This window comes from Martes martes (assembly GCF_963455335.1).
Source record: "Martes martes genome assembly, chromosome: 4".
Taxonomy (NCBI): Eukaryota; Metazoa; Chordata; class Mammalia; order Carnivora; family Mustelidae; genus Martes; species Martes martes.
In genome coordinates this window covers 73544479-73562638 of record NC_137891.1, presented here as the reverse complement: position 1 = coordinate 73562638, position 18160 = coordinate 73544479, and the positions used below count along the sequence as shown (strand labels likewise).

The following is an 18160-nucleotide window of genomic DNA, read 5'->3' as shown; positions in this document are numbered from 1 at the left end:
ATTGCAAATCATTAATGAAATGCAATTATATGCCCGTAATTTCCTGAAAATTACCTTCTAAGATTGGTTCTTATAGAGTCAAGTGAAATTGTAGCAATTACATAGACAAAAAGGAGGTGTAATAATTTTTGTTTCTAGAGTGAGTACCAATAATGATTCTCTGTGATGAATCAAGTCTGCCATTAGCTTGTCACTGTTAATTCTAAATGGTGTTTCTGACAAAACTCGGCAATGGGGAAGTATTTAGATACTTTTTTTAGAGTAGTGTGATGCTGGAAGAGAAGGTAGAAAATGTGATGTAGCAAAAAGCTTGCTGCTATTAATAATAGCTTGATTAGAACTCACTGTGTGCCAGGCCCCGTGCTAAGTGCTAATAGCTCATTGAAATAACCCTGCAAGGTGTCTCCCATTATGGCCTCGGGGATACAAGAGAAATCCAGTCCCTTGCCCAGTCACAAAGGGAGTTAATAGCTGATCCAGAACTTAAACCCAGTCAGTATGATGGTTAGGTCCATGCCTTTTATCTGTGCATCAGACCACCTCTCACAGGATTTGGCTTCTAGAACTAATTTTGCCATTAAATTGTGAGGTGGGCAAATTTATTCAATTTTTGCTTTTATAATAACTTCTTTTTAATATATTTTTATTAATAACTTCTGATATCCCTTTTCCATCTCTTGTAGCTCTTAATTATTATTCAGAACTGTAGTCAAGATTATGACTTTTGACACCTTGATTAGCCCTTTTCCACTGTGGATGGCAATGTGCATGGTATTTCCAAGTATACTGAGAGATTAATTAGCACTTTAGGACAAATGAGTGGCAAATTGCTAACCAGGGTAAATAAAGTAAGGCTTGGATTTTATAGCACTCAGATTTTAATATCCTCCTTGTATCGATTTTATTATTTCTCAGTGCTGGGATCTGTTAAGTTTGAGAAAGCCGGTAGTTCTGTGGATTGATTTAGCCACTCTTTGTTTCTCTGCATTGGAGAAAAAAACAAGAATGCACTTTTAAAAATCACTTATACTTTATAAGGTGATGCATTAATCTTCAAAATGACAGGAAATCAAGATGATTTTGTCTGTGGGGTTTAATTTATTAAAATTTAATTTGCTCATATGCTTTGCTCCAAGAGCTCTGTGCTAGCAAACTAGCTATAATTAGATTAGCAGCCTGCTAAGCGCTGGTGACAGCCTGCGCCTCAGAGAGCATGTGCTGGATTCTGCATGAGCCTCTCCTCATTGGCTGCTAGCATCACTGCTCGCCAGTTTGATAGGTTTCCACAGGACTCTTTATGCTGCATTGGAGACATAGATACAGAGATACTCTTCTGTGCTCTTGCAACGGTGGAGGTGCTCAGCTGGTAACGGTAAAGGAGGAGGAGGGCACCGGGGAGAAGGTGTCTGTCTTTGTTGTAGTGTATTGGAGCCACCAGCTGCCGGCTGCCGGGGATCAGGGAAGAAGTTTCAGTTCACGGTAATTACTTGGAGGCTTTCTCTCGCAGGAAAAACAGGGCCATGCATGAAACGAAGCGCGTTCCTCATGTCATCTGTTTAATTTGATCTTGCTTTTGTTAATATCATGCGTACTCCAGCGTTCCCGGACTGTGGTATGTTCTCCTGGAGAAGCCTCGGCCAGTAAACAGCTACCCTGTTCATGAAGGAATATTGTTTTTACCTGGATTCAAGTGTGTTATGTAGTGGGGATTGATGCTTATTGGTTCTCTTCTGTTTGGGAAAGTCCGATGTTGCATCAGTGTGAGTGTCTTTGGAGGTGCATGTCAGTAGCCGGTTGACTTTGTTTGCATGGAGTCCAGACTCCCATGAATAATGAGCGATCAAGGAGAGTTCAGTGAGACACACTTTAATTAGGACGGGGCAGCGATTCGCCTGGTGTCGACGCAGGGTCTTAGCAGAAGTAATGTGCTATTGTTTCTTCAAAGACGTGTGCAGCCTTCATTTTGGATGGTTTTCTTTGTTTCACCTTTTGTAGTTTTCATTAAGCCTTCTGAATATGGAGAATATTAGCATATCCCATTTTGCCAAAAAATATATTTAGGTGTGTAGTCCGCCGTGCCAAAGGGAGAATTTTTCACTCTGGGCTTTGTTTAACAGGAACATTGCTTTCGGAGTTGAAATGAAATCACAGAAAGGTGGGGTTCTTACCACTTTGCCTCAGGTTTGACAACATTTAAAAATTCCTGGGTTGTTTTCCAGATCAAATCATAGATGATCCTAAATTCCATCGTAAAGATGCTCTATTTTGGAGGAAAAATATCTACGTGGCCAAGCCTGGGCTGAAGGAAACCCAAACAAACACAGTGGGACTCCTTGTTTCTCAGGGTACCTTCGCCATAGAGTGGTTTTACACCAGGAGAGCCCCTTGGTATCCCTTAGTCCTCAAACTTAAAAATTGGTGTCCTTACCATATCAGGCTGTGGAGACCACAGAAACTTGTGTATTGACTCACCGGTCACACGGCTGGCTAGCTGCCACCATGCGTCTCTGCTATCCGTGGAGAGCCCTGCTGAGAGCTGAAGGCTGACAGGAATTCTTTCCCTGCTCCCAAAAAGCCAAACATTGCCATTGAACTATTTTGTTAAAATAACTGCTTTGATTTAAGGCTCTCTTCTGGTTGAAGGGGTTCCACATATTCTTTGGCAGAGGAAAACTTGAGCTTACTTAACTGGGCTTCTCTCCCCCATCCCCCCACCCCAACTCCACGTTCCCCTCCTAGGCTATCCCGAGGTGTAATAAATTGTCGAATGTCCTGTTTCTCTCAGATGACAGTGTGAAGGAAAAAAAAAATAAAGGCTATCATGAAAGGTGGTCATTGATGGTGACAGGGCATCATCTGTAATGACAAAGTTTGATAGTTGTTCAGTGTAACGCGGGGTCTCTAGGACGAGAGGCAGGATGCAGCGGTTCCGTGTTAAGTCACCCCATGTGATAGGTTGGATGTGAGAAGGGTCACTTACTTCCTGCCTGGACTCCCCTGACATTAGCCACGCCTGCTTCAGACCTGAGAAGGTTGCTTTGCAGTGGCCGATCACAGTTGGCTCCAGTGCTCCTTGCTCTCCTTCCCACACCCCGACCCCACGCTCCCCTTTCAGCCCTTGGTTCGTCCAGACATGGAAAACAGCCTGCTCCTGACAGTCAGGCTTGGACGCTCGTTTGGGGAAGAATAATCGGGTGCATTTCCATGACTCTCTTTCTCCCTCTTCTCTTCATCTCCTGAAATACTTCCTAAATTACCTTGGTCTTACAGAATTTCCAAGAAGTAGGCTGCCTTAAGAGTAAATGATTGCTGTCCTCCTCCGTAAACATCATAAACCTCCTTTTGTGAGCTCAGCTCCATTAGGCTGTGTGTCCTAGGAAGCTGTGGGAAATAGTTCTAAGTGACAGACTCTCATGGGCTGGATCTTAAAAGACTTAAAAGACTTTGTGTGTCTAGAAGGAACTCCTTAAAAATGTGATGTAAATGTAAATGTGCGTGGATATTGTGTCATGTACTAGGATATCCCAAAGGGCCTTTTAACATAACACTAAAAGGGCATTTTTCAGATAACATTAAATAAAACGTTATTTAGCTTTTGGCAAAGTTAACAGAATCTGTACTTTTATCCTCAGATGAATTACAGCTCTCTCTCTCTCTCTCTCTCTCTTTTTTTTTAACTACATTCAGGGAAATCTTTATGTATTTCTGAGATAAAACTGTAAAAATAAATTTCTTAGACACTTGAAAATTTTGTTCTTTCCCCTCCTTGTAATTCCGTGGCTCTTTCCTGAAAAGAGAATGACATTCCTGACCAATCAAACACAGGTCCGTTAGCATGAACTAGAATAGAAAATGGATAATCTTCTGAATTAAAACACGGAGTGATACTTTCTAACTTTTTCTCATAGGGGCTCATAATCACAGCAGGAAAAATGGTAATCAGTTTAAAAACAAAGTCATTCCGTGTATATAACGTGCCACAAAGCAGCTGGGCTGAGCACAGTCTGGAAGGAATTGTAGGAAAGAAGGAGCAGTGTGTACTGCGGGCTCTTGGATGTAAGGGTTGCAGTGTAACACCTGTGGGTGGCTTTCTGGCTGGATACCCGGGCATCTGTGATACCGAAGGAACTGAAGGACATCTGTCATTACCCGTTGATTACCATCTCAGGATTGACCCTCCAAAATCTGCCTGGGTTGGAAAACTATTTGAAGAGACATCGGGCCTCTCCTCTAAGTGTATTTCTTTCTTTTTTTTTTTTCTTCGCGTTATTTCATTCTGTAGTTATGTTCACTTAACGTGCTAGGATCTGTGCTAAGCGTGAGTGAGAGAAAGATAGACACACGGCCCTCTGTCTGTAAGAAGTGGTCCTATGGAAGACGACAGAGAGTAGAATGAATACATAACAATACGGGGTACAAGGAGAACGAAGGCATTAGCTTGGCGATACCAAGGAGGTGTGACCAGTTCTTTAGAAAGAGTGGGGAGAGAAGGCTTTGGGCAAAGAGAGATAGTAGCACCCGGCCCCCAGTCCAGAACTCTCCAACTGCCACTCAACCCATACCACATCCACTACTCCTAATACCTAGCAAGGGTTGGTGTGGGCCGCAGATCTGTTCCATATCTCACACTGACTTTCAGTTTCACTATGTGGTCTTATTTGTTACCTATAATTAATGTAATAAATATAAACTCATTTTTTTTCCTCCTGCTAACACACCTTTTCAGAATACACAGTGGGCTGTTACATGGAAGTATTTTTGTTTTAATAGATTTACATAGCATGGGATTTAAAAAAGATTCTTTAATGTCACCAGTAATTTAAATGTATTCAGTAGTTTCAGAGTTCATCTTAAAGAAGTCACCAAATACTTTCCTTACTGTTGGACTCCCCAATCATTTAGTGATTATTTTTGGAACTGTTGGCATTGCCAGGAATGATCATTTGCCATTGGATGCCTATTGATGCTTTTATTTAAGTCGTTCATTTTGTACATGCTCATTAAAGACAAGCTTGCAGAATTGGGGCTTGGAGTATAACACTGGCATTGAACCTTACTATGAGTAAGGCCTTCTTCTTTCTGTATACATTTAATTGAATTTAGATATATTTTAAATCTTGCTAAATTTGGTGGGAAAGTCCACTTCAAGGATTGTGTGTTTGTGTTAGATCTTGCCACCAGTAAAACGTCTCTATGAAAACACGTTCTCCATTTCCATTATTCAGAGCCTGGCATCACAGAACCCTCCGAAATCTGCTGTGTTTTGCCCTAGTCAGGCTTCCCTACCGCTTTTTTCATAAGTGGGGATATAGCCTTTACTTCTCTCTGTCTTCACCCCCTCTCACTGTGTTAGAGGTATTCTCCTTCTGAGCCCACCGCCCAAGCTAGCAGCTCGCTGACCTGCTGGCCTCTGGGAGACAGCTCCTTTCAGTTTTTCTCCTGCCTGGAAATATTTCTTCCCAGTCTCCTCCTTTCCGGCCCTCCTTTTAAGTAGCCGTTCTCCAGAGTTCTGTGCTTCATCAGCTTCCCTGTCACATGCCCTCCACTGGCCGGTCCATCCACTGCCACAGACTTAGCCAGTACTCCTGTGTCCCCATGTGTCCCCTGCTCCCATCCTGCCAGCCTCCTGAGCTCTTTGTGCCTCATGGTCCTCCCTGCCCCCTCTGCCTGGAATGTGCATCTCCCAGTAGAGCTGTGGCTTGGTCCCTCCCCACCTTCAGATGTCTCCAATCGCCGTGGCGGCAGGAGCATTCTGAGATAGCCCTTGTTGTATTTAGCCTTCCCTGTCTGGAACGTAAACTCTGAGGCCAGAGATTCCTCCCTCAACCCCAGGGCCTAGAACAGAACTCAGTCCGTAGGAAGTGGTTCTGTCAGTACTTAAGAATGAATGAATGAATAAACGCATGCATGCATGCATGCATAAATGACTACTGGCATGGGAGTGTGACAGCAGGGGAAGGGTGCTCCTGTGGCTGTCAGGAGTTCTATCCCAGCCACCTGAGTGGTCTGTGGCAAGTGCCTGACTTGAGTGGGCCTGTTTCCTGTTCCGAAATGGGGCTTGCACACCAGATGGGCCCCAAGGCCCTTTGAAGAGCTAACACCTTATCTCACCTTGAGGTAGACTTGGGCTTGGGATGTGCAGAGCAGCCATTCTGGAAATGAGATGATGTCCTGTAAGCCTTTATTTATGTGACTTCTCTCAACCTGACGTTTATATCCTTCTGTATAAGTGCTGTCTCTGATCAGATGTCTCCTTAAAAAAAAAAAAAAGTTGAAGTGAGCAAAACCCTTAGCTTCTACATGAAACATGTAAGAACCAGCACGTTTTGGTGTACTTACATGTTTATCTATTTTTTATTTATTCACCATTTTTTAAAAGAATTTTCTACTGCTATGTATACTTAGCAGCCTGCCTCTTTTTGTCAAGTAAAAAACCAATCGCCATTTTTTCCTGTGTTTTCAGATATTACATGCCACGGAGACTAGCTGGAGGTAGAACAGTCTCCCTGTGACACCTGCCTCCCGTCCATAAAATACTCATCCCTCTCTCAAGTAAGTACGTCGCTTTATTTTGACCCATTCTAAGCAGAAGGTATTGATTCTCTCTGAAAACCTGTGCCATTATTACATTAAGACAAAGAGGCTGAGAGGCTGAGGTTTCAGATATTTTGCTGTCTGGCAAAAAAAAAAAAAAAAAAAAAAAAGTCCCTGTCTTCGAGGTCTCTGCCAGGACTAAAATAACAGTCAGCATGATTTACTTGTGCTTTTGCAAGGGTTTCCGTGATAGGTCTTTTACATATTTGCTTTAATAATTATGGTTTTTTCAAAGACCATGTCATATTTACCATTCATACTGATCAGATATTTGGATTTGAAGACAATATTAAAAAATGAACATCTTTGCACTTTAATGAGAAGTACACTGTCTGTGGTTGGGGAATTAAATGGTGTTTCCTGACATGTCAAATGGTATAGGGCCAGCAAAGAGCACCCTGGGAGTTTGGGGAGAGAGAGTTTTGCAGGATGGCCCCCCAAAGGAGGTCATGTCAAGAGGGCAGAACCTAAATGCCAGCCAAGGGACAGACTGAGAGTAGGGGGCACGTGTTGCCAGAGAGCCAAGCAGCCTTGGGAATGTGTCTGCTCTGTGGAAGGTCCTGCTGGGGACTTTACCCCACATCCATAACACCCCAGGACTCCTTCCTGTTTCCAGAGCTGATGGAGAACACAGAGACATCCTAGAACCAGACCCATCGTCCCGTGAAAGAGCCAAGGAAGTGGATGAACGGTGGTCAAGGTCCAGATAGTTCCTCCTTTTTCCATAGAGGTTGGGAGTTCAGTATCACCAAATGAGGACATTGGGGGATGTTTAGGAAGTTGGAGACAGCTCTCCAAGTGACTGATGTCTACACTGACTATGGAGTGGTAAAGAGCAACTCTCATGAGAGCACGGTCTTAACCTCAGCACCATATTCCCGAGTGACCACATGCTTTGATTTGATTAATAGCCTTCCTCGAGCCTCTTTTCCAGCATCCCTATGTCATGGGCCATTGCCTATAGAGTATGTAATGCGCTATATAATTTATTATTACTGCGTAATGCGTGACCTTGTTGGACAGATGTTACCACTCTCCAGGAACCTCAGAATCCAATTTAGATTGACAGGTAAGAACCAGACTAGAACAGGTAGATTCCTGCAGTCCGTGGACAGAGGGGCATTACAGAATAAGCCAGCAATGACCCTCAGTGATACACCCTGAAATCCTTCACTCATCACCGTTAAGACCTTATCTTCTGATCCCAGATTTCCAAAGTTCTGAAATGAAAGCCCTGGGCTCCTGTTGACTGGAGGGAGCTCCTCATCTCCCATCCCCAGGTCTGCGATTGCAGAGCTGCCCCTGAGCACAGGCTGATTTAATGGAGAATGCCTCCAGCATTCTGTGTGCTCCACTCTGCCTCATTCTAGGAGTCCACCCATCCCCATCTGCCCACAAGTGAGGAGTTTTCTGTGACATGTGCTAAAAGCAGGAGAAGTCCCCCAGCAAATGGGCCTGTTGGTCTCCCTTATGATTCCCAGCACCCCTGCTCTCCCACACACAGCCATGTGTGATGGTCACACTCACCGGTGTTCACCCAGCTGGCTCCTGCTGGCAGGTGAATTGGCCACCCTGATGGGCAAAAAAGGGCAGAGGGGTTGGGGCGACATGAGTATAACCTTAGCTCCACTGTTCACCAGCCTGCGAATGGACTTTACTTTCTGAGCCTCAGTTTCCCACATACCAACTGAGAATACCAACAAGCTAGTAGAGATATGCAGAAGGCTGGGGGCATAGCTATAGAGTGCCCGGTAAGGCATAGGCACGGGAGAGATAGAGGACCCTTCTTCCCCCCTCCCAGAAAAATTCTGGAGAAAACAGTCGGTTACCTTCACAGGCATAACCGTCTGGAGTTTGTCAATATTTGTCAGTATTCTTATTTAGCTAGGTCCTGCACTGGGGAGATTAGAACGGACTCAGCCACGTGACTCAGTAGTGCAATGTCACCTGGGCTGGAGACACTAATTCTTGGCCTTGTATCTCGTTCACAAATAAAGTCAGGTCACTGTGTGCAAGTTGATTTCAGTTGTGTGTCAGTTTTCCTGTAAATAAGATGGAAGCATTTATTTAAAAAGTGACATGAAGATCGCTGTGAAAAGCATAGGTTTTTTTTTTAATTTTTTAATTTTTTTATTAACATGTAATGTATTATTAGCCCCAGGGGTACAGGTCTGTGAATCGCCAGATTTACGCACTTCACAGCACTCACCATAGCACATACCTTCCCCAATGTCCATAACCCAACCACTCTCTCCCTACCCACCTCCCCCCAGCAACCCTCAGTTTGTTTTGTGAGATTAAGAGTCTCTTATGGTTTGTCTCCCTCCTGGTCCTATCTTGTTTCATTTATTCAAAAGCATAGTTTTTGTCTTACTATCCAAATGTTTTCAACTGTTTTTGGCGATTTTTGCATTTAAAGTTCATTAAAGCTTGCTTCTTTTCTGAGCTCTTACCTTAGGTAGATAAGCAGCCTTAAGAAGGCATATGTACTAATCTTGTCATTAATGTTTTTCACTACTTCTCAATACCTACATTTAAGATTACTTTGTTTTTAGAGTACAGGGTGTGTCTTTTAAAACCACGGTTCCTTGTTTAAGGAAACTGAGAAAAGAAAGGCGTAAGGTGGACTTGTAATGCTCTTTTGGTTAAACTTTTGAGTTTTTTCAACCTGGAATATGAAACCTCCTATATGTTGTATATGTGAGTCATTTTTTTAAGATTTTGTTTATTTGAGAGAGAGAGAGCGCGCGCATATAAGCAGGGGTGGGGAGCAGCAGGCAGAGGGAGAGGGAGAAGCAGACTCCCCACTGAGCGGGGGGCCCAGACTCTGGGATCATGACCTGAGCCAAAGGCAGACGCTTAACAGATTAAGCCACCCAGAGACCCAGTGAGTCATTTTTTAATAAGAATATACAAACACTGATTTCTGTGCATTATCCATGTGACTGCAATTTCAGGGAATAAGTTACAATGTTCGCCTTTGTTTTTAATTTCTTGTTATCTGAGTCAAACTTAAGTCACTGATAAAGTCAGTTTCTCCTGGAAGGTTTCCTTTTTCTGGGACAGATCTTTTTAGTCTTTTATAGTGTAAGTGCTAGGTACTTAAGAAATTGCCCGGAGCAGAAACAACCTTTGCATGCCCTTTTCTGTGGGTTAAATGGTCCTGACCAAAAAATATGAGCTAGTTTTCCCCAAACAGCTTTTTTTCCATTTCTGTGTTTCTCAGAGCTGGTCCTCCATAACGAAAGATTTGTTCCTTGTCCATGACTCATCTACCTTTCAGGCCCAGCATCTCTGACTTTTGCCTTTTCCCAGATCAGCTCTTTGCCAAGCAAATATGACTCAGAGCTCAGGTTCACGGGTACAGTCAGGTGTGGCTCCTCAGAAGCCAGCTCAGCTGACCTTGAGCAAGGTCTCCCCAGGAGCCAGAGAAGCCCAACCACTGTAATGAGAGCCACCTCGCAGCCCAATGGAGCCAGGTTTCCACCTCGCTCGCTGCTTTTTAAAAAAGAAGAGGAAGAAGAGGGGCATTCTCTGGCAAAAATAGCTGGGATTTTTACTGGTTTTATTCTCCTTCTTCACAAAAATCATCCAGGCTTCTTTAGGGATAGACGTAAGGATATTCTCCTCTCTAAAACAAAACACTCCTCTCCTCAGAAAGTATCGTTCTGTTTTTGAAGATGTAACACATGTTTATCGTGAAGTTCAAGATGCCATTACGGATTGCAATGTAAAGTGTTAAATTGCCAATTAAGTTATTTGGCATATTTAAAAATGCTATTTTCTAATCAAATGAAAGAAATTCTGTAAGTTACTGTGTGTGTATCTAGTTTTTCATTGTTAATTATTAATGGCTCTTACAGTATAGATCAGTTCATTGTCAGTGTAGTCACCGCTTTTCTACAAAGAGCAGTGGAAGAGTTAAGCCCATAGTCTGTGGAAAGCTTGCCTTGGGAGCTCTGTGCTACAGGCATCATATGCCTCATCTGTAGTCCGCACGCTTGCCCTGCAGAGAAGGCACTAGAATTTTCATTGTGTGGATGAGGATACAAGAATTGAAGAGTTCTATCTGATAACAAAAGGCAACCATGTGACAAGATGCACTGGGTATAAAACCCAAGTTTAGGGGCGCCTGGGTGGCTCAGTGGGTTAAGCCTCTGCCTTCAGCTCAGGTCATGATCTCAGGGTCCTGGGATCGAGCCCCGCATCGGGCTCTCTGCTCAGCAGGGAGCCTGCTTCCTCCTCTCTGTCTCTGCCTGCCTCTCTGCATACTTGTGATCTTTGTCAAATAAATAAATACAAAATCTTTAAAAAAAAAAAAAAAAAACCACCCAAGTCTACCCCCAGGTCTTCTTTCAGCCCTTTACCGGACTTTTCATACCAGTTGATTTCTTTATCGTGATGGGGTCATGAATGGAATGGGAAGGATAATTGAGGGTGACTGGACAATGGGAAAGTCACAAGAAAACATGGATGTCTGGTGGACTATCAGAGCAATTTCTTGGAAACTGTGGGCAATATTCAATTAATTAGAGAAGGGATGAGGCCCAAAAAGTCAAATAATGAGAGAAAAGAACCGTAAGAGCACACCCATTAGAGAGAGAAAGATACCTACAGAGTGATTGCAACTGTGATGGGTGAAAAGCTAGACTCTCAAGACCTTACTCTTTCTTCTCCAGCGTATTGAGTGTCTGCTCCATCATTAGGTGTAAATTGAGAAAGCAGTTGTGCATCCTGACTACTCAGAAAAGTTTAGAGAGGTGGAGGCCCATCAGGACTGAGTGACTAGTGAAAACTGGAGTATCATCTCCATACTGGTCTCTCTCCTCCATAGCCTGCTGCTGTGGTCTGAATGTGTCCTCCACCCATTCATATGTTGAAATCCTAATGCCCATTGTGATGGTGTTAGTTCATGGGGCCTTTGGGAGGTACTTAGGTCATTAGGGGGGAGCCCACGTGATGGGATAGTACCTTGGTTAGAGAGGCTCCAGGGAGATCCCTTGCCCTTTCTACCATGTAAGGACACCGCAAGAAGCCTGCAACCCAGAAGAGGGCCTTTACCAGAACCAGTCATGCTGGCACCTTGATCTTGGACTTCCAGCCTCCAAGAACTGTGAGAAAGAAATGTTTATTATCTATAAACCACCCAGTCTGTGGCTTTTTGGTATAGCAGCCCTAAGAGACTGAGGCACCTGAGATGAAGTTGGTCCCTGCACGTGGCCTTTGGGTAGTAGTTCTTGCACATACCTACTCTTTAGCTTCACAAAGCCCTGGTCTGGCATTACCTTGAAATTTACCTCTTGCTCTTGCTTGAGTCTCGTGGGTCTCTCTAAAGGGCAAAAGTAGAGCTCAGCTCAGCCTCATCCCCAGACAGAGAGATCCAGTTTCTGCCGCAACGGTCAGCAGGAGGAGCTTCCTCTGGAAGGAAGCCCCACTGAGGGACGGCTGGCTCTTACCATGCATACCCAGGCAGGCCTCAAGCCCTGCTCGCTTTTCCTCAGGGCTTGTACGTTGGCATCACCGTCTCTTCAACACCAGACAGCTCGAGGCTGACTTAGCCTTATTACAGCAGTCAGCCAGCCTCTGGTCTCTGCTCTCAGTCCATTTAGCAAGCAGAAAATTCTTTTAGAAACACTCTGTTCATCTTGTTACCTCCTTGCTCCCAAACCGTGTTTTCTCCCAGTTACCTATCGATCAGATTTAAAGTCCAGAGCCCTTCAGTTGAAGCCCCCTCTCAGCTGACCTCCCCACTCTCATCCAGAGTCAGCCTCCTTCACCCTTCTCCCGTTCCTGACACACCTGGCTCATCAGAGTGTGTGCGCTACTTCTTGCCCCGCCCTCCCTACCCGTCGCTCATTCTCAGAGTCCATGAGTTCCTTTGAGGCCCATTTCAAAAGTTACCTTTTCCTTTATTTAAAAAAATAAAAATAAAAAAAAACTTTTTTGAGCAAAATCCAAGAATCTGTACCATTCATTCATTTATTCAACAAATTCATTCAAGCCATTTCTTCACAATTTAGTATATATCCATGTACCTTTATAGGTAGTCTTAAAATTATCCTTTGCTTTAAGCATTTATATGATTCTCAAATTATATGATAAGTTTATTTAAAAATTGCATCTTACTGTAAAGGACACAAACTCCCAGCAGTGATGTAGGAGCATCCCTCTGGTGCCTGCCCTCAGGGAGCATGGGCTGGGCTGAAATCTTAAAAAAGACTTACAGATGTTCTGCAGTTGTCCGAACAGTTCTAGGGACTGATTAACTTCCTGAAGAAGCGTGAAGTTCTTTACCAGGGTGGCACGCCCTTGGTGAAAGTAATGATTTCATTCAACAGCCCCGATTGAAAAGCTATTGCCAGTTCTTAAGGTCTCCAGAGTAGAGTGACATCTAAGTAGACTTAAAGAAAACACAGTCGGGAGAAAAACACAGTTTGTCCTCTGGAAGGACCCCTGGAAGGAAAACAGACCCACCGACAGCAAGAAACACGAGTAGAAACTCGATCGGAATCCCACCCGTATATGAGGCCCAGTTCGGGTTTCCTCTGCTTGTGAAGACCTCACTTTCTCCTAAATCTTCATTTGTTCAGAATTGTCACTGCCCGTACTCCTAGTCCCTTATGATGGTGCGTGCGTATCCTGGGCTCTCTGCAGTCCTTGAGTCCATACGGCATACTTACCATTGTCTGGTTTCGGTCACAGTTAAGTTCCCTCTGCCTCTCACTAGCACATTATATGGGATTCGGGGGTAGGAATAACGTGTGTACTCTCTGTCTTTAGAATCCAGCATAGAATCTAGCAAACTATAGAGGATTTGTAGACTTTATAGAGTCTTTATTTATACTTTATTTGTAGAGCAGTTTGTAGACTTTTAACAGGACTGAAGGGCTTTCTCTACACCTAAAGAGGAAAGTCATGGTAGGTTTCTCATCTGCCTTTTTACAAACTCTGATGGCAGCCTTTGCAGGTACAAGACACAGCAGCACCAGGGGTCAACAGGACTGGTGGTATCATTTCTCTGAAAGAGAAAGACACCGTCTACTCATGGAAAAAGGAAGGAGGAAGTGAAGTCAGAAAAAGTGAAGGGGGAAAAAAAAGGAAAATTTAAGTTATTTGTGGTGGGTTATAGTTGAACATTTTAGTATAGAATTAGAAGAACTTGAACTCCAACTTTAAACTAGTCCAAATGGGGAGTAATTAAGGCATAAATAGCTTTATCGAAAAGCTCTTTAGGTCTGGACTCCTCAAATGCTTTTAAATATGATTCTGTTCACAAAATTTAGTTGAGATACAAGTCTGTTCTTTAGCGCAAATTCAGCATTCCCTAGGGACTCACGATTCAACATTCAGAAACTCAGTTTTTTGTATTTGGCTCCAAGTTCAGTCATTGCCTTAATTTGCAACTGGAGGGAGGTCCCACCCCAAAAGGTGCACATCAGCACTGATGAAAAATAAGGAATGAGCACAGCCATGCCCACTGTTCACACTCACCCCAGCTTCGCGTTCTGTGTGTTAATCCATTCATTTCTTCCATTAAAAAAATACATGTTTGTAGGCAGAACAGAAGCTCTGGTTCCATACAAGAGGAGAATGGTTAATTCATGGGTAGGTCAGATCCATGATGTATGAAAGACTCCAGTACTACATGTTTGGTCTCTTCTCATAGATCGTAGTAATCTATGAATGCCAACCAAGAGTGTATTCCCTGTGTCCTCGGAAGCTTCCAGGTGTGTTTCTGGGAGGTGTGCTTCGGAGTAAGACCTCGATGGCTGACATTCTTCTCATAGAGTGGGGGCGTCAAAGGAGAGAGTACAACGTATCGATGGGATACACTCCCCACCGAAGAGATGAACACACAGTTTTCAAGCATCATTTTAATGGCAGTTGGCCTTAAATAGTGTCAGTTTCAGGTTTTAAGTGGTTTGATAAGAGTCTCATGCTTGCCTTCCATCCAGTTGGCAGTGGACTTGGAATCTCATTTTAACATGACTTTTCACGGAAAAGCTTAACACCTTTCATACCCTGCTGCTCTCCATCTCCCAGGTAGAGGGGGCTGCAGAACTGTTCTCTTCACCTGTTAATATGGATTACATTCCAAAGAGGTTCCACTGAGATGCCAATGGGGTTTTTATACGTCATTGCGGGAATCATGGTAAATATCCCCACCCAGTAGTGTGCGATCCTAAGTGTAGCGCAAGGTGCTAGCTCCCATCCTGCATTCCCCAGACGCCCTTCTGCACTCCGTCTTGCAGGAGTTGTCAGCGTGGTCATCCCTGGCCAGACAGATTTAGGATTGATACGTGACTGTTTTCCCCAGTCCCACTGCCTTTTCGTGCTTCTGCCTTAGGCTCTGTCTCCCTGCTCCACACCTGGAAGCAGACAGCAAAAATAAGGGGGGAAGGCAGGGCTTCATTTCCTTTTATCCTCCAAGAGTTTCATTTGTAGTTCATTTCATGCTGTACTTTTAAGAAAGAAAGAAAAAAAAAAGACCCACTTTTTTTTTTCTTTCATACCGTTTAATCATCTAGGAGATCTTAGAAAGCTGATACCCTTATAGATTTAAGATTTTGACTATTGGCTTGTTTCGAACCAGAAAGATGCAGGCGTTTGTTGAACTGGGCCTAAGAAGGTTTTACTTGACAAGTTTTTAGAGAACATAATAAATTATCTCAGAATATACCTGGTATGTTTGTGCATAAGGCCTTTGAAGACCGTGTTCGTCTTCTCCCCCACCGATGTGCATCTCTCCACTTTGAATCTGCCCCCGGGACTTGGTCCCTGTTATGTAACATGCTGCATTCTGCTTTCGTGTAGCTGATTATTCCTTCCTGCAGTCCTTGAAACTGCCTGGTTGCAGATGAGACATTGCCCACCACCCTTTTGTTCATCAGCTGTGTGCTGGGCTCACATCTTCATAACTGACGCTCCAGCCGTTCTGAGCTAGTCTCCAAGAGTGCCAGACCAAAGCAAATGGCCGCATTTGGAGCCTTTGGAAGCATCTCTCTAATTCTTAACATACTTTGGTCACTAAGCAGTCTATTAAGATATGCTAAAGTGCAATTAGGAAGAGTCCTATGAATATGTTACTTTAAGTCCTTCTCTAAGAAACAGAGGGTTAAGGGGCGCCTGGGTGGCTCAGTCGGTTAAGCATCTGTCTTCGGCTCAGGTCATGATCCCAGGGTCCTGGGACTGAGCCCTGCGTAGGGCTTCCTGTTCAGTGAAGAGACTGCTTCTCCCTCTGCCTCTGCTGCTCTACCCTGCTTGTACACTCTCTCTCTCTCCGTCTTTGTCAAACAAATAAAATCTTTAAAAAAAAAAAAGTGAAGAAATTCCTTGAAGACATTTTATGCCATATCTGCATCACTTGGGGGTTTCTCATTGTCCTTTATTTGTCACGACATCATGCATTAATTTATATTTCAAACCACTTATGATTATTAGACTTCTGCATCCAATTGATCTCATATTTTCAAGACTACAGGAACCTGGTTTTGAAGTGCTGTCTGAAACGTTCTTATATTTTAAAGTAAGAAGTAGCCACCTCATTTGGCACTTAGTGTCATACATAAGTAAGACCACTGTGCACTATCTTAGAATATTTTGTAGTGAATGTTACCTCTATTTTAAACTTGTGCCTTATTGCTGTGATGTGTAAAAATACTTTACAAACTGCCTTCTTTGATTTCCAGTCTCCACACTGTTCAGTAATGGCTGGCGATACTCTTAGAGTATGTGTTCATATTGGTATGTTTCCCAGTGAAGACAGTGCAGTGTTTTGGGGGGTTTTGGGTTTTGTTTTTTTTTTCAAGATATTATTTATTTATTTGACAGGGAGGAAAAGAGAGCATAAGCAAGGGGAGCAGGAGAGGGAGAAGCAGGTTTCACACTGAGCAGGGAGCCCGATGCAGGACTCGATCCCAGGACCCTGGGATTGTGACCTGAACCGAAGGTAGATGCTTAACTGACTGAGCCACCCAGGCGCTTTGAAGATGCTGCAGTGTTGATGGACCGGAAACTCCATAGCATACATAGTAACTTACATGTTGTGGCACAAGCAGAAGGTGGTGAAGCTCTCTTTGACTTGGGATTTCCTGGGCCCTTTGCAGGGGCCTGTCAGGGTGGGAAAGCATTTATGTGCATCAATCCCCTCCCTTAATTTTTGTAACACATAGTTGTTGGCAGAGAACAGGTAATCAGGGGGCAAGTTACAAGCCCATGTTTGTCTGCCTGCCAGTGCAGCCTTCTCATACACCTTACCAAAGGGCGTCAGTCATAGCTTATGCGCCAGATGTTCCTCAGACTTTGGAACTCTTCCTATTTAGAAACCATGTTCTTTTGGCAGATGAGGTTTACGAAAGGATTCTCTGAACCAGAAAACTTGCAGTAGATGCCAACAAGAGTTCCACTTCAGGCTGTTTACTCAGTAGCAGCTTCAGAGATACCCATGTTCTCCATCATTTCTGTCTTCATCGGGGGCGGCAGGGGTGGGGGTGCAGTGGCTGGGGACTTGGATGGGTCACCTGGCCATCTGGGACTCAGGTCACTGGGCTTTGCTGCCAGCTCTCTGACTTGAAGCTGGAAATTTGCTCCCCGCCCCAACAGACCTACAGACTTTATAAATTCATCAGCCTTGGGGTGGGGTGGGGGGGACACTGTCACCTAAGGCAACAGAAGCACAGGAGAAAAGTGACATCTCAGAATAGCGTGGCTCATCTCTGGGAAAGCCAGCATATATACCTCTCTGTCTCCCTCTATATTCACAACTCTGAAAAAAGACCTCTGCCAAGGGGACCTCATTTCCTTATCAGTAGAATGAATGAATTGCATTTCTTCACTGGTTTTCAGTATAGTTCCCTGGAGTACAGAGGTTTCCAGGCTGATGGGGCATCGAGACTGGAGGCTCTGCTTCTGCCCAAACCACTGTGTGTCCATGTGTTTTATACATGGATGTTCCACATAACCTTTACTTTAGAGACAATTTCTGTCGCTAAAAAAATGCTCTGAAGACTAATGAATGTCAAGGTTCTTATTACATCCTAAGCTCTACCCTTCGGGGCCCAGTACCAACTTAAAAATCAATGAAATTAATATCAACATGGGTAAGTTGTCAATGGGAAAATAGGAGTTGGCTTACCAAATTAATTTGCAGCTTTCCAAAGATGTTTCTGTTGGGTAAGGCCAAAAGAGTTCCCCAGAAGTAAGACTCCCTAATACCTAGCTAGCTCAATACCAGATACACACTTCAAGCCCTACTCCTACCTTCTCTAAAGTTTTGCTGTTCTCCTTGCCTGCTCAGGTCTACCTGCATACTTCGAAGGGCACGGGTGATTTAAAGTGTGAGGTTGCTCCCTGCTCACCACAATTTGCTGACTCCCATCACTTACAAGGTCAAGTTGAGGCCCATTCACTTCAGATACAAGATTCCCCACGATAGTCTGTTTACCTCTTCTTCTCTGTCTGTGCCCCTCACCCACCCCATAACAATTTCCCTGTAGGATTGTGAAAGGACCCACAGCCTCTATGAATACCAGGTTCTCAATGCCCTTGATCTTGGGTTTAGACTGTT

At 43.9% G+C, this 18160-nt stretch overlaps 1 protein-coding gene across 4 annotated transcripts in view; it reads left to right on the top strand.

Moving 5' to 3' along the window:
• The window catches only part of FAM110B (family with sequence similarity 110 member B), a 150058-nt gene that overhangs the window by 79042 nt on the left and 52856 nt on the right, over positions 1-18160 (top strand). For 3 of the 4 annotated variants that reach the window (XM_080803058.1, XM_080803059.1, XM_080803060.1), the window contains one exon: positions 6464-6552. The gene's annotated coding sequence lies outside the window, so the exon portion shown is untranslated. Of the gene's footprint in view, positions 1-1321; positions 1480-6463; positions 6553-18160 lie in introns of those variants that run through there. The other variant, XM_080803061.1, reaches the window with a different exon arrangement.